General features: G+C 36.2%; 1 protein-coding gene across 1 annotated transcript in view; it reads left to right on the forward strand.

The window, feature by feature from the left end:
• Nucleotides 1-17,461, forward strand: part of LOC138709287 (ras-related and estrogen-regulated growth inhibitor) — a 343,718-nt gene that overhangs the window by 153,080 nt on the left and 173,177 nt on the right. Inside the window, exon 2 of the mRNA XM_069839947.1 lies at nucleotides 7,534-7,653. The gene's annotated coding sequence lies outside the window, so the exon portion shown is untranslated. The remainder of the gene's footprint in view (nucleotides 1-7,533; nucleotides 7,654-17,461) is intronic.

A 17,461-nucleotide genomic window follows, 5' to 3' on the forward strand; every position in this document is an offset into this window, starting at 1 on the left:
ACTTGAAGCCAAATGACGACAGTTTTTAAGAAATAAAGTAACCCTTACTTTGGAAAAAAGTAGCAACATACAGGCATACAGGAATAATAAAACTCGATACATGTAAACCGCCAAATCAAGATTAACAAAAATAACAATGAAATATACGCGAATTGGACGTGTAAGAGTGTAGTTCCGATCAATGAAGACACAACGGATGACTTCTAAGACGGGAACATGTCACTAATGACCTCTATCCTTGAAATCTTAATGATACTTATATTTTAATAGCATAGCTCCTGACTTTCTTTCTTTCTTTCTTTCTTTCTTTCTTTCTTTCTTTCTTTCCTTCTTTTCTTCCTTCCTTCTTTCTTTCCTTCCTTCGTTCGTTCTTTCTTTCTTTTCTTTCTTTTCTTTCTTTCTTTCTTTCTTTCCTTCTTCCCTCTTTCTTCCTTCTTTCTTGTTTTCCTTGTTTCATTCACTCTTTCTTTTCTTCTTTCCTTCTTTTCTTTCTTTCATTACTTCTCTCTTTACTTATTCTTTCTTTCTTTCTTTCTTTCTTTCCGTCTCTAATTATTCTTTCTTTCGTACTTTCTTGCTTCTCTTCTTTATTTATTTCTTTCTCTCTTTACTTATTCTTTTTTTCCTTCTTTCTTACTTTCTTTCCTTCTGTCTTTCTTTCTTCCTTCCTTCCATCTCTCTCCTCTCTCTCTCTCTACCTTTACTTCGTTTCATTTTCCTGAATTCTTTCTCTTTCTCGTTCTTCTTTAATTTTTCTTTCTTTCCTTCTTCTATTAAATCTCCTTTCCTAGCGAATTCGAATTGAATGCTTTGAACCAACATTTGACAGGGACACATTCGAGGACTCCTTGTTCGTGTGGTCAGCAGAGCGGAGGGCCACCGCTGAGACAACACAGGACAGCACACGACAAGAGACAAATACCCAGTCCCGTGGACGGAAAATAAATCTCTTCCATTATCCACACCGGGAACCAAACCGCGGACTACTTGTTTGGGAAGCGGACACGCTATCCAAGTAGCGACAGATCAGTGATGACGACGATGACGAAATAATAATAATAATAATAATAATAATAATACTCATCTTGTACTCTCTCATTAAAGTTGGAAAAAAATTGTCTACACACTAATACGGGAGGAAATTAGAAAAAAAAAATATTAAAGTAGATATTTTTGTTAAGTTTATTTATATACGCTTCAGTTCGTCGGACATATCGCGTGACGTATAGGCTATTTAGGTGTGTCAGTTGCCTGTGAATTATTATTGCTGTGATTCTGTTTCTGTTGTCATATGTTATAATTATTATTACTTGCATTCATTTAACTGAAGCTCAATCAGAGGGCGATTATTTATTATTGCCAATATTATAATTTTAAAAGGATCTTATAGTGCATTTCCTTGAGAACTTAACAATGTATGTAATGTCTTTTACAATATGATTTGAAAAAGAAGAGAAATATTATTTATAGAAAAACGTATACAGACATTACTTGCCACAATGACTATAAACTTTATGACTAGTCATAACTACATGTTACAGAGTCTGATGTCTTGTAGTTATCTTTATTACTACAATGCACATAATAGCCTAATAGAGTAATTTTATTGTTGAAAACAATAATTTTCGTTTTCAACGCCTGCATAATTTTGTGCAGACTATTTGCTTAACATCAGTGTCAGAGATGTTGCCACTTATCCCGGGGGTTATATGTTCCTTGCAAACCGGATGAAAATTACTCTCTCAAAGTCACGTTTTATACCCAAATGAAATTAATGGTACTCTGGAAACTAGCTGTATTGGGCTTAACTTTTCTTGTATTGAATTATAAATGAAAGCAAATTATTTCTACTGCATAAAAGCACACAATGAAATCGTCGAATTCATAAAACTACTTCCATACATTCGCTCATCCACTAGTTTTATGTATTTACTAGTTCATTAACTATATATTTACACGCACACTAATTCTGTACTTTCACTCATCCCAAAATGTTTTTACTCAGTTATTCACTATCCATTGATTAACTAAATCTATAAGCTCTGTTTTCACCGATTAACAAAATATTCACTCAATGAATAATTTTTATATTTACTGTTAATTAAGTTTTATGTAATTCCTGATTCATCAATACTATAAATATGTTCGATAAAATCTGTTTAGATTTAGTTTCCTCTCTAATGTAAATTTTAGAAAATTTTCAAATTATTCAACGCAGTGTCAAGGAGCTCCAGCGCCGTTCCGGGTGGAATAGGAAACTGAATAGAGTAGAGAGGCATAAGAGTTCGCACAGAGATTTGAATCTCATCCGAGAGCAATCCACTCGCGCGATATTTCTTATATCCGAACAAACAAAAATGTCTGATCCGCCGTTGGAGCGGATGTATAGGGAATTGAATTGCATTATTTATTTTGCGTGCCCGGTATCCAGGTCAGTGTTCACAACGTGCTCCACTGTAAACAACTCACTGTGAAGTGGTAACAATGTGTGCTTTTATTATGTTAGTATTGCTTCCGTGAGTGCCAGAAAAACAAAATGTATGTTATAGTGACATGAGCTATGGACATTATCGGGTTCCCCGATAGATAGAAAGGAGAAGGGAAATAAAATTAAGAAATTTATAAAAGTAAAAGAATAGAAAAGGACTGAGAAAAGGGTTGAGGCCAGAAAGGTTAACGTAGATAAAGAAAAATTAATTAATGGATAAGAAAGGAATGAGAAGAAAAGAAAAGAAAACGAAAAGACTAAATAAGATAGAACAGAACTAAGGACGGAAAATTAAAGATAGGAAGGAATTAAATATAAAGAGGAAGGAAAAGAGTAAGAAAGAAAAAATAAAGGAAAGAAAGAAAGGAAAAGAATAAGGAAAGAAAGCAAGAAAATAAAGAAAGTTGGAAAAGAAACTAAAAAAAAAGGAATAAAGTAAAGAAAGGAAGGAATAAAGTAAAGAAAGGAAGAAATAAAAATAAAGAAATGAAAAAAGAGAAGTAAGGAAAGGAAAAAGAGAAAGTAAAGAAAGTTAGAAATGAAAGTAAAGAAAGGGAGAAATGAAAGTAAAGAAAGGGAGAAATAAAAGTAAAAAAGGAAGAAAGAGAAGTAAAGAAAGGAAGAAAGAGAAGTAAAGAAAGGAGGAAAGAGAAGTAAGGAAAGGAAGAAATGAAAGTAAAGACAGGAAGAAAAAAGTAAAGAAAAGGAACAAATAAAAGTAAAGAAAGGAAGAAATAAAAATAAAGGAAGAAAGAGAAGTAAAGAAAGGAAGAAAGAAAAGAAAAAAGAAAGTAAAGAACAGAAGGAAGAAAAAGGAGAGACTAGAAAGAAAAGGAAAGGGAGAAGGAAGAAAGTGAAAAGTAGAAATGAAGGGAGAAAAAGAAGGCAGAAAGGGAAAAAGAAAAAGAAAGACAGTAAGAAGAAAAAGGAACGGAAGAAAGGTAAGCTGCAGGAATCAGTGAAGGAATGAACCACAGAAATAAAAGAGAATTGTAGTAGTAATGAAAAAGAAGAATGGCTTAAATATAAGAATAATCGAAGAATGATTTAATGAAGTGAATAAAACAAATAAAAAATAATTAATCAGTAATGTGAAATAAATTTATGGAAGAAAAAGTACAAGAATGAAGAAGGAAGAAAAAAGTGAAGGAGGATGAATGGTTTAAATAAAAGATTCAAGGAATGAAGAGAAATAAATTAAAGGCAATAAAAATTAAGGAAATTAAAAAAAAAGTCGAGATCAAGCTCGAGATGAAGAAAGCAAAGCAAAAACAAAGAAAAAGACCTCGATATTACGATTGTATAACATGAGTAGTTGAGAATGGAAGACTTGAATCAGTAATTGCAGAAATTTTTGAAGTTAATATATTTTTATTGCTACGCAATGATGATTTTAATGGAATATCAGAAATTAAGTTATTCGGCACCGATTATCAATTGTACAACAATTTCTTTTCCGGTATTTTTTAAGTGAGATTTTTCCTCTTCAAGTTAGTCTAACATTAGGTTTATAAGGTAAATCTGCCATTTTAGGCGCCACAATTCAGTTGTTACATTATGTAACTTCTCGCCAACGTCAGTTAATTATACTTCTATATATCACTCATAAAATAAATTAACAATTTCCAAGGCCTGTTGGCTGAAAGAGCCGTAGGAATTATTTGACCTTCCGATCTGTATATCATCTTGTACAATAATTAATTGAAGCGTCGGCTGGAACAACGTTATAAGTTACATTTGGTAAAATTTACAGGAGCTGCAAAAATGTGTACACGTACAACGTTGTTCTTATAGGGTAGCAAACTTTTGAGTGGACAAATTTCACGTACTGCATTGATGGACAGTTGCAAGCCAAAGAGTATAGCAAGGTAACATGACATACAACATTATTACACGGAAACACGCCGAATGAAAATTTTGTAACTTACAACGTTGTTCCAGCCGACACTTCAATTATTGCATTTGTTAATTGAATCCTTGACTAAATGTGTCATGTTATTCATTCATGATACACAACCATATTAGATCTGGTGAAACCACTCGCTCACAGAAACAATGTCAGATTATGTCAGTCAGTGCAGTTACTCAATTCTATGTGTCAGTGCCTCCAGAATCAATCAATCAATCACTCACTCACTCACTCACTCACTCACTCAGTAAGGCAGTTAGCCATCCAGCAAGACATTTAGTCAGACAGACATCTAGTCATTCACTCATTCAATTAGCCAGCTAGCTAATGAATTAGTCATCTAATTAGTCAATCAGGTAATCAACTAGTGTCCACACCTGTGGATTAACGGTTAGCGCGTCTGGCCACTAAACCAGGTGGCAATTTAGTTTACATGATTGAGGTTTATTCCGAGGTTTCCCCTCAACCCAATATGAGCAAATGCTGGGTAACTTTCGGAGCTGGACCCAGGACTCATTTCACCGGCATTATCGCCTTCATCTCATTCAGACTCTAAATAACCTAAGGTATAAATAATATGTTGGTAAAGCGTCGTAAAATAACATACTAAAATAAATAAAAATCAGCTAGTCAACTAATCAGTCACTCACGCACTAAGTCAGTCACTCACTCACTCACTGAGTCGCTCGGTCACTCACTCACTGAGTCGCTCAGTCACTTACTGAGTAGCTCACTCACTCACTCACTCACTGAGTCGCTCACTCAACAAGGCAGTCAGTCAAGCTGCTTTCATTCACTCAGTCAATTAGTCAGTAGCTAATCAGCCAGTCAACTAGTCACTCATTTACTCACTCAGCAAGGCAGTCAGTCAGCAAGGAACTGAGTCAGTCATTTAGTCATCAGTCAGCCAGCTCGTCAGCCAATTACCTAGTCACCCAATATATCAATCAACTGGTCAGTCATTCAATTAATCATTATACGAGGTAGTCAGTGAGTCAGTCAGGTAGTAATGTCAGTGTGTGAAGCCTGTAAATCAGGTAGTCAATCATCCAGTCAGAGAAACAGCCTCGCAATCATATAGGTACACTTGCAAACTCCTAGAGTGGAGCAAGGGATGGGGTCTGGCTTACTCACCCCAATGAAGAAAGTCGTTTGCCACAAGAAACTTTATCGGGCGCGTCATTAGAACGTGACCCAGTTGCTGTAAATGCCATATTGCGCGACATAGTTTCATAGAGAAGCCGCTGCCTCCGAAAGTTCACGAGGGAGGAATATAGGCCTATAGGCATGTCCTTGGTTAGGTGCAGAGCATTAGATGCTAACAGTTAGTTGCAACTTCTGAATTTTGTGAAAGAAATGTATCTACCATACAGTATATTCAGAAGTTAAGCATCATATTGTAATGTAGGAATGTAGGGTACAAAGGTGGTGAGTAGTTTTTCTAGTGGTTTCTTTTACAACGCTGTATCAACATCTCGTCATTTAGCGTCTGAATGAAATGAGGGTGACAGTGCCGGTGAAATGAGTCCGAGGTCCAGCATCGAAAGTTACCCAGCATTTGCTCACATTGAGTAGAGGGAAACCCCCGGAAAAACCTCAACCAGTTAACTTGTCCCGACCGGGATTCGAATCCGGGCCACTTGGTTTCGCGGTCAGACGCACTAACCGTTACTCCACAGGTGTGGACTGGTAAGTAGTGATGAGAAATACATGCAAATTCATATTTGTACCGGAACTGCATATTTTAATGAAACTTAGTAATTACATGTTTCATGTTTGCTTAAGATGATGTAAGAAAAAAATCATGGTCCAGTTGGCTTATGTATAGTTTGCACATTTGAAAACTAAGTAGTCACTGAACTTTATCCAATGTTTACTTGTAAGTATTAGTAAAAGATTATTCACACAAAATTAAGAAAAAACTAGTATTTGAAAGTATAAACTAGCAGCAATTACTAGTCTACATATATCTAGTTGATTTTATTCGTAGCCATCGGCGTGGCTCACAAGCAAAATTCTGATGGGGGCAGATAAAAAAGTTATTTTTTTTCTTCCATTATGTTATTAATATCAAAAGAAGTGCTTATAAAAATTTTGGTCACTCGACCGCAATTACGAGACCGTCCAGAAAATTATTTTCCCTGGCGCCATTTACAGAAAACAAAAACACGAATGCATGGAAAGATTTATTGAAACAGATACAACAATTGTTGCGATATTTGTCAACATATCCTCCTCCTGGTACCGAGACGTTTGTCATACCATGGGGATAATTTTTGTATCCTTGTGTCGTAGTAGTCAATCGACTGGGATCGGAACGAATCAACGTTTGACAGCCGTCTGCACCTCTCTGTAGATCCCATGTTATGATAAATGTCTCAATTTCTGTGAGGAATATGTTGAAAATATCTCAACAATTGCTGTGTCTGTTTAAATAATTTTTTCCAATGAAATTGTGTTTTCTTTCTGTTAACGGTCCCTGGCAAACTTATGTTTTACGGCCTTCATAATTGCGCTTTAGTGGGCAAAATTGGTACAAGCATTTCTTTTGACATTATTAACACGGTGAAAGAAAAATAATTAACTTTTTTATCTGCCCCCAACAGAATGTTTGCTTGTCAGTCGGCTGAGGCGTTTACCTGCCGACCCGGAGTTGAGTTCGGGCGTCGGTTTGATTCCTGCTTGGTCTGAATAACTGGTTGAGTTTCGTTCGAGGTTTTCCCAACCATAACGCGAATGTCAGGTAATCTATGATGAATCTCGGCCTCATGTCTCCAAATACCATTTCGCTATCACCAATCCCATCGACGCTAAATAGCCTAGTAGTTGATACAGCGTAGTTAATTGACCAAGTAAAAAAAATGTATTCACTCCACCAATTGCAAAAGCGATGTATCATTAATACAGTTTTAGTCTTAATAAAAATTAAAATTGAATGATGCAAAATTAAACAAAAAGTATTTAAGTCGGCTTATTTCCTTCACTACGTTCCAAGTTTTGAAACATCTGAACTTTATAAATTTTGTGTACCACTGGGATTCATATTTCCCACGCCATTCATAAGAACGGTGGGAATGAAAGTGGAGTTAATTGAACTTAAGTCAATTAAATAATATAAGAACTTCTCTTGTTTCAGATTTTCGTAGGGATGTAACAATGGAAGCATCAGCGCATTTGTAGGAGAGTGCTGATAAACCAGACCGCGGGGTGGGACAGGGAGTGACACACATTTTTCAGCCTGCCACGAAGAAATGAGGTGAGTTTAGTGTTACAAGCGGTTATTGGAGGAGAAAACGAATTAATTTGAAGAATATTGATGCTGAAACCGATGATCCGGTAACCCGTGCCTGTTCGTAATGCGTGCCAATACATCACAGTTTATACAGAAAGAGACAGATACATCATCAAAGATATTATATGTACAGTGTGATTCACGTGGATTTACCGCCACTTACGGATCTTATTTCTGAAGACAGTTTGAGCAAAAAAGTCATATAAACAAATGTACTCTTCTCAATATTTACAGAGTTACACTAATTTGAAGTTGTTTGTAAAATACCTTCTTTCTTTGATTTTAAGGTGAAAGAATATTACAAATAGAGAATGGACCATTCAGAAGTAGCCTATCGTTTCTTTAATTGGTAAATATTTTGAATATTATATATTTATTAATTTGTCCTACAGAATAATATCTGTAATATTGACAATTAATATTTTAGGAGATAAATTCGCTCCGGGTCCTTGGTTCTACGTACCAAGCGCTCTGACCACTGAGCTACGCCGAATTAGATCCACAGCACCGGACCGAATCCTCCTCCTTCAATGTTTCCCTTTGTGGCCTGACTCCAAGTTAGGCATATTTGTTGACGTAAATGTCCAATGTCAACTGCCATTATATTAGGAACGCACCCAGTTGAGTGACTTGTTTGGCCGGAATTCCGCAGTTAAATGCACATTAATCTGTATTTTGAAGCTAAAAATGTATTGTGAACTCCTTAGTTCTTTCGTACAGACATCGTTTTTTATTTTTAACTATAAAATTACATAATTCTTACACAATTATCACAAAAATTATTACAAATCACACCACTTCCACCGACTTAATTATTTTCAGTTCAACTTTACTTCCTAATTTACAGTCTTGGAGAGTTTACAACACATTTTAAAAAATGTCGCCGTCCGCTTGAGTACACTTGGCCGCACGCTTGTGAACCGCACTCGTCACTCTACGTAACTGCATACGGCTATCTTTGATTTTCGTAGCGGCATTATGATGCGCGCAAGTATCTCCTCATGTGTTTGTGACTTCGTTTGGTAGAAAAGATCCTTCATCTATCTTACGCATACGCTCACCGAGTAAAGAAAGACAGACACGATCTTCTGTCCACATCATTGAGGTTAAGATGGAAAGTGATGGTGCACACGAATAACAAAACTAGAGATTTAATTTAAATTTTCACCAAAAGAAAGAGAATGAAAAATATTTGGGTATTAAAATAGTTAATTACATTTTGAACATGCAACTTTGATTAAAAGTATAATAAATAAAGAACATAAATTAATAATAATTTTAAAAAACTATTTTATCCTTTTAGATGAAAGAACCCCCAGTACACGACACCGAATTAGCGGAATTCTTACCTTCCATATCTCTTATCTTTTTGTAGAACATTATCGAAATTTTAATTTCTGCAAATTGAATTAGCTGCGAAACGATAATAATAATTAAGCAGCCCGTTCTCAGGCAAAGATGATCACAGTTATAGCATCTCTGTATTTAGTACATGATGATCCGAAAATGTGTTCCAACACCATCCAGTTCTGTTTCAATCCCGTAGCAGATGCGTATTAGATAATCCATGGTTCGTACATGAATTGATACATGAACCGCTTGTTGGATCACAATATTCGCAACCGAAGGCAACAGTCTGGCTCATTGTCTCATTGAGCACGAACCCCGTCAGTGAAACAGCTGCTGACATGACATTGCCACGAGGTCGCGCTGGCTTCTGGCTGCTCCCTGGCCAAGATCACGCGTTGCTCACAGCAATCCCTTCCAATAACAAAACGTAAATCTGTAACTATTGAGAATAGGACATTTGTTTATGTGAAATTTTTTCTCAAAATATCTTCAGAAATAAGCTCCGTAAATGGCGGTAAATCATTGTGAATCACCCTGTATATTTATATAAAGACCATAATATAGACCCACAGTATATGCATGGCGTTTACTTTGAACGCGCATTATCAAGGAATGACATTTATTTTGTTTATTGATAAAAAAAAGCACAACTGTTCTCATGACAACGTCTTAACAATTGCATGATTACTGGTACATCTCCCTCCTTACATAGAATGTTCGAATTATTACATGATCACTCACTAACACAACAAATGATTACATGATTACTAACAGTGAGTACAAACAATTAAATGATAACGGCTACGCATTATTAAGCGCTTTCCGACATCTACAATTTATAATAAGATCCTTATGAATCGTAAATATCTTTATCTTGCCGTATTTATTAAGATTAGTGATACAGACTGTGTTTCGTGGTTGAAGCTCAGATAACTTTCGTACTCTCCATGTTGCCTGTAATACTGTATTTTTACTTGTTAGGAGAGACGAAGGAAACATCCCACGCTCTACGATCTGAAGTCTATTGTACACCCTCCTATATGGCATGAGTTGCGTGCCCACCGATCCTCTACGCGCACCGACCTAACCACTAGACCGGTCCCTACAGCCAACAGAGTCCATGTACCACTCCTGCTTCGGCAACCTCCCCCCAAGACTCCCTTAACGGTCCGAGGCGGAATGTCTGCCCCGGGTTCCGTTGCAGAAGCTATCCATCATCGCATGAATACAATCCACGGAGGCCTGTCGAGGGAGCCAGCAGCTTCGGAGGGCCGCCTGTAGAGCGATCTGAAAACCAGAACGGGATGATGAATGAAAGGATGATAGGGGACGAAAGGAAGTGGCGAAGATGAGTGGGGTTCCAATCGCCTGGTAAAGTTATCTGATATTCTTCCACAGGAGTTAGGGGGGGGAAACCCCCGAAAAAACCTCTCAGGCAACTCGTCCCGACCGGGAATCGAACCCGGGCCCGCTGAGTTTGGAGTTAGACTCGCTAACCCCTCACCCACAATGGTGGACATGTTACTTGTAATAGTTACATTTTTGTTTTGCTCATGTTTCTCCTAGACATGTAGTGCTCTAAGATAACGCCTCGTTCATTCCAAAAGAAAGTCCGCATAACCTTCCCTGCAGATGGCTGCGTCCGGAACTTCTTGGGTTTTCATGATGAGAAATGACGCCATTCCTTGCTTGATCTCTTTGTTTCGGTTTTGTGGTAGTGTACCCAAGTTTCGTCTCCAGTAACGATTCTCGCAAGGAAGCCATCACCTTCTGCTTCAAAGCGCCGCAAAAGTTCTTCACAGGCGTCAACACGTTGTTTGAGTTCTAGAGTGAGCTGCCACTCCCACCTTGCAGACACTTTGTGAAACTTAAGCACGTCATGAATAATGTCTTGTGCTGAACCATGATAAATGTTCAGATTTGTGGCTATTGCATCCGCTGTTACACCGCGATTTTCCATCACTATGGATGTAATAGACTCTGGTGCCACAACGCGGTGTGCCAGACCCGGGCAGGGACCTTCTGTCACAGAAGTCACGCCGTTATTGAACTTTCAACTCCACTCATACATTTGCTGCTGTGATAAACATGCATCACCATAATGAACCTTCATTCGCCGATGGATTTCAATAGGTTTCACACCTTCACTGCTCAGAAAACGTATGACAGAACGTTGTTCTCCGTTGGTGCATGTTGCAAGTGGGACAGCCATCTTTAAACTAATAACTGTGACAGCGTTTCGCTTGTCTGCCCTATACTGCCATCTGTAGAGCATTGAGCATATTCCGAATCTCAGCACTGAGCAATCTGATGGCATCACGATGTTCCGAATTTCAACGATGACATCACTGATGTTCCACCGGTGTCGCACTGGTTCCATCAGCTTGCAGAGATGGTGGCAGTCTCCATCAGCCGCCATCAGTGGATCTGATTGGTTCTTGTATAGGGCGACAATTAGCAGACGAATGACATCGTGCACTGTTGTGTCATGGCGGTGTGTTCTGCTTTGATTTTGCTGTATTGTAATGAGCAGGGAACGGATTTATATGGACTAAAAATATATGAAATATGTAAATATATATGTAGTTATTTTTACCAAAATATGGAATTAAATATGGATTTTTACCAAAATATGGAATTAAATATGGACTTAAAATTATAAAAAAATGACTATGTACGTTAAATATTGGTACATTTTAATCAAACTAAACAAAAAATATAATGGACGTACCTTATCTTCCAATGTAGTTTCAACAAAACACAATTTTTATTGTCTGTTACCATAACAATAGGTTACAAACATTTCTTTCAAGTGCTGAAAAGTGAATCTTCTTCTATTGTCTCTGAGGATAGATTTATACTGACTAAAAGAGCGTTCGACGTCACAAGAAGTAACTGGTACATAATTCAATTTCACAATGTCTGCTGGGGATAAGTCCAAGTTAATCTTCACTGTTGATTCACCACTCATCACAGCAACAACCTTTTGTAGTTCTTCATATCCAGGGTTTTTTGAAAGTACAGTGTCCACCTTAGCTCTTACTGCATCTGCAGCTTTACCTCTACCACGATTCAGTTGTTCCACAGTACTATTTATAATTTCAAAACTTTCAGATAGTGAAAGGTGCCTATTTTGGAGACTTTTGAGCGTTTTTATGATGCATGAAAATGTATGCTGAATGTGAGCTAAGTCATTCTTCACACTTATGTCACAGGTAACTGTTTTCGCAGTATCAATTGAGACTGCATCTTCAGAGTCCAATGCAAGGAGAACATTGTTAATAGAGTCTATATGTTCGGCATAATATTCAACTGCTTCTAGCCATGTACCCCATCTAGTTAAAATTGGCTTTGGTGGCAATGGAATTTCAGGGTACATTTCTTTCAACACGTTAACTCTACTGGGAGCTTTGAGAAATACTTTTTTCACTGATGAAATCAACAAATCTACTTTAGGGAAATTGTCTCTGACCACTTCTGCCACACGATGAAATGCATGCGCCACACAAGTAAAATGAGTCAATTTAGGATATACAACAGATAATGCTTGTCCAGCTTTGACCATATAAGGGGCAGCATCGCTAATAAAGAATAACACATTATCGTACATAATACCCTTTGGCCACAGGATACCCATAGCTTCGTTGAACAGTTTAACTATAGTTTTGTTATTGCACTTTTCTAGAACATCACAATGTAAAAGAATTCGTTCAGAATATTGTTCACTTAACAAACTGATAACTACATTACCAACAAGTCTACCTTCTTTGTCGGGAGTCTCATCAATGGAAACCCAAATTGAACTATCTTTAATTTCATCTCTTATCTTCTGTATTGTCTCATCGTAGATGGATGGAGCATACGTCTTCCTAAGTGTTGACTCATCCGGGATTGTATGTTGAGTATATTTTTCAAGGAATTCCCTGAAGACCTTATTCTTTAGTTTGTAGAGAGGAATATCAGCAGAGATGAGAGAACGGCACAGGTCGATGTTAAACTCAGATCTTACATTCGATGTTGTTGGTTGTGTTAAAAACAATTGTCTCTGCTTGGAATTTAGTTGTTTGTTGGCCTGATGTTTACTAGTTGTAATGTGTTGTTGCACCAGGAACTTTTGTGTAGATGATACTGCACACTGACACAAATTACAAAATAATATTTTATTGTCAGTTGATAAACCATCTTCTTTAAATTCTGAAATGTAACTTGTTAGTTTTGATTTTAAATTGACTGAATGACGTACTTTTGGCATATTTACCGTCTTTATAGTATGATTTACAAAACTGAACCTATGTGTACTCTGACTGGCATTTAACTGTTGAGCTGCACAACTGAAGTCTGTTAAAAATTTTAAATTAAATTAATACAGTTTTGTAACTTACTTTCCCATTGTTGATAGGACTGCTAATTTTCAAATAACTCTGATGTTAAAGGGATTACTGAACATGTGTTTAAATCTCTATTGTTGAAATGTATTTTTAAAAGTTAATGGAATTTTGTTTTGTTTTATTGTTAAACCTAATATAATATGGACTGTTTTATATGAAATATGGAAAATATATGGAAATTAACGAAAATATGTACTAAACTCTAAAATATGGAAAAATATGGAAAATAAAAGTAGGATTTTTCAACCCTACACATTGTGAAACATAAAGATAATGCAAAATATAAATTATATTAGCTTTATAAGTAAATATGTATTTACATATAAATCCTTTCCCTGGTAATGAGGCTATCAAGTGCAAAAATCGCCTTATCCAAAATTAATACAAAATGAGTAACATATGGGATGTTGTACTTCTTGCAACTCTATATCTACTGATATAGTCAGTCTGTGCAAATCTGGTCTAATTCCTCTTCCATAGAGCTCAGAAAGCTACTATCATATGCGAAACTGTCCATATCCATAACGGTTTTTCCTGTTTTCTGACAAATCACTTTACTGGATAAGGCGAGTTTTGCATTTGATAGCCTCGTTTGTAATGAGCACAACGTAAAAAAATATGTTAATGGCTTATGAGCGAACATGTCAACGGACCAGTTATTACTACTGGTTCAAGATAGCTATAAATTGTTTATGCTCTCCCTTCTTTGAACGAGATGATAGTACGGAAATTTTGCAAAATCATGCTAGCATAGCACAGACAACAAATTGTATATCCACCATGTTAGCCATTGAGCCTTCCAGCAGTTTTGTTCCTATTTCGCTGCAACGTGATGTCATTGATGTCCACCGGTCCTGTGGGATTCGGAATACGGTGATTGTTAATAGTAGTGGTGACAATACTGCCAACTTGCAGAACAATGGCGCGAAATTTCGAATTTTATTACATTTTTAAGGTTTTCATTTGACTCCCACTCGTAGTATGTATATTTTGATACAGTCCATCCAACACACATCACAGAAATCGGAATCGTGCGAGAACACTTGAGAACCCGTCCTTGTCAGGTACGAAACTTCTTAATTTTATCCAATCAGTAAATCTGCCGGAGAATGAAGAGACATAGGTGTAGTGCTATAACTCGAAGCATACTCTGAATACCTTCAGATTTTCCACCAGGCTCTGCCGATAGTGGACTTAGACAAATTTACGTTAAAGGGGATCGGTCATTTTTTGTGTCCATGACTTTACATATAGATGGTATATAATGCAGATAGAGGGTGGGGCAAGTTCACGCTCAGTGAGGCCATTCAAATGAGCAATTTGTGCTACCTCCTGCAAATTGGGGACGGTAATTTTGCATAGAAGTAACGATGTAGAAACAGAGATTAAAGGGAGAACACTGGATGCCAATAGAAGTTATCATGCAGTCCTGTCTGTGCTATGAGCATCAATGCCATCAATGAAAATTAAATTGAGTGTATACTGCACAATAATTAGAGTAGTAGCTATGTATGGTTCATAAACGTGACCTTAACCAAAACAGTATCAGGAGTATGGGAAAGGGAGATACGACACAAGATCACTGGAGCTGTCAGAATAATGAAGATTAGAAAAATACAGAATTCTATGCACTCTATGAAAAACCAGCATTATTGATGGTTAATACGATGGAAAGTACACGTAGAACGCATGGAAGATGACAATATATGGAAGGACTATACAGTGAAGAGTCGATTATCTGAATATCCAGTAACCGAATATAGCAACCTGTTCATAATGCCTGTGTTCTTTTCATTTGTAACGTCCACTACTACGATCACATTTCGCCTTCTTTCGATACATTTTTGTGGCTCAGATTAAATGAGAGGAGAAAGTTACATTCCCTTTCTCTCTTATACCGAATTTTGCACACTTCTACTCCCTCTTACTTATTTGTCCGATTCCACAATCTTTCTCGCTATCATAACTTAAATACTCGGTCACAATATGATAACACGCTAGAAATACCACTCCACACATCATCTCTTTATTCTTAATCTTTCACTGTTGCTACTTCTCGTCACTAAAAATTTTCTGCCGCTTGAAGTCACGGGCTGCCGAACTCTTATGATGAGTTGCCAGACCTAACGCGTTGCAAATATTTAATGTAATTCCACTGTATTTATTTTTGTTTGTTTCTTATTTTTATTGTGTAATTATGTAAATCTTGTTTATTTATCACTTAACAGCAATATGTATACCACTGTATTGTTTTTTTATTAATTTTTATTATTAATCTTATTTTTTATTGTGTACATTTTATTCAGTTGTCGGTTTCTGGTTTATTTATGTGAATCTTGCTCACTTGTAATCTAATACTAATATGTATTCCAATGTGTTTATTTTTTTATTTTTACTGTGTAAATTTTTTTATTGAATTATCGCCTTCTGTTTTTGTGTCATTCCTATTTGATTCTAACAACATTAATATGTATTCCACTATGTTTATTTTTATTTTAGGAGGTAAATTTTTATGTAACTACCCCTTTTGATCTCATTATGTACCTAAATCGTATCAGTATGTAATTATTTAAATCCGATCCAGTTATATGTTCAACTATGTAAGCAAGTTTTAATCCTATTTGAGTGTAAGAGAAGCCCCTACGGCCTTAAATCTGCCAGATTAAATAAATCTATTCTTATTATTATTATTATTATTATTATTATTATTATTATTATTATTATTCGAAAATCTATCTGAACCCTTATTTTCTAGTTTCATTGGCATAATGGTCCGATAAGCGGGTACAATAAAATAAAATAATTTATATATAGTTCCGTCAATTGCTTATATTTAATATATAAATAAGTCAAAACATGACCTAATTATAGAAACTCAAAATAGGATCCTGGTGGGGTGAGGACAAACGTTTTCGCCATAAATGACATCTTCAGGTCCTTTGTTAGTTGGTAAACACTAAATGAACACCTTAGCATATCTGGTTGTCTTGGAAATACACATGTACATGCAGGTACTGCACATTGAAAACACTGACATAATATATACAAACTACAAAAAATTATTGCTACTATGAGTAACCTATATTTGCAATTAAGTCACACCCTATTGTGATTTCAGGATTTTTCCTCCACACACAAGTGTCAGCACACAAATTACGCAAATGGGTTTGGTTAGCGCGGCTGGTACCATCACGCAAGGCAACTGTTTAACTCAGTACAAAGACCATTTAACGTAATATCTCACTACATAGAGTAGTCATGTTTTTAAGAGGTTAATTGTAAGATCTATGTTACTCTTAGTATCAATAATTTTTTGTAGTTCGTATATATTTGTATGAACGTAGAGAAAGATAAATGTCCATCCAGACTATCCGAGTTCGATCCCTAATCAGGTTTTGATAGAATTGGATACTTTAAAGTAGAAGGGTGCAAAGTGCCAAAATGAAACATTGGAGATAAGATAAAAAAATGTAGCTATAAGAATAATTGTACACATATTTGTGTCATGTTTTCTTTACTGATAGAAAACAGCAATAGTACAGTGTTTACTCATTAATAATAGTGGTATGTAAAGACATTATTTCTCCATATTTAATTATATAACACAGATTGTGAAAAGTGTTAAGTAATGGGTACAGTTACAGTGGAATGGTGCAAAGTCCAATACCTATTTTTTCCTATTCTGGAGCAATTGTTACTCACAGATCTGCCTGTAGAACTGCCTATGCTCCTCATTTGGAAGATAGGGAGTCATTTCTAGTAGATCCCCCTTCTTTTCTACAGTAATTTCCCTATTTTATGCTTTAACTTGAAACAATGCTGACTGCACATCTTTCATGTTTTTTTCCCCTTTTAAGCACTTTATGGCATGCACTGCTTCATTATCATGGGACTATTTTACAGAAATACTACCTGCTTTACTAACATCATACTGAATGCAACATGCCTTAGAAATATTCAAGTTCTTGATGGAAATTAGTTAATCAGCAACGTCTTGCATATTAAGGAAATATGACTCTAGCATTGAAACGGTT

The sequence above is a fragment of the Periplaneta americana genome, chromosome 11, assembly GCF_040183065.1.
Source record: "Periplaneta americana isolate PAMFEO1 chromosome 11, P.americana_PAMFEO1_priV1, whole genome shotgun sequence".
NCBI lineage: Eukaryota > Metazoa > Arthropoda > Insecta > Blattodea > Blattidae > Periplaneta > Periplaneta americana.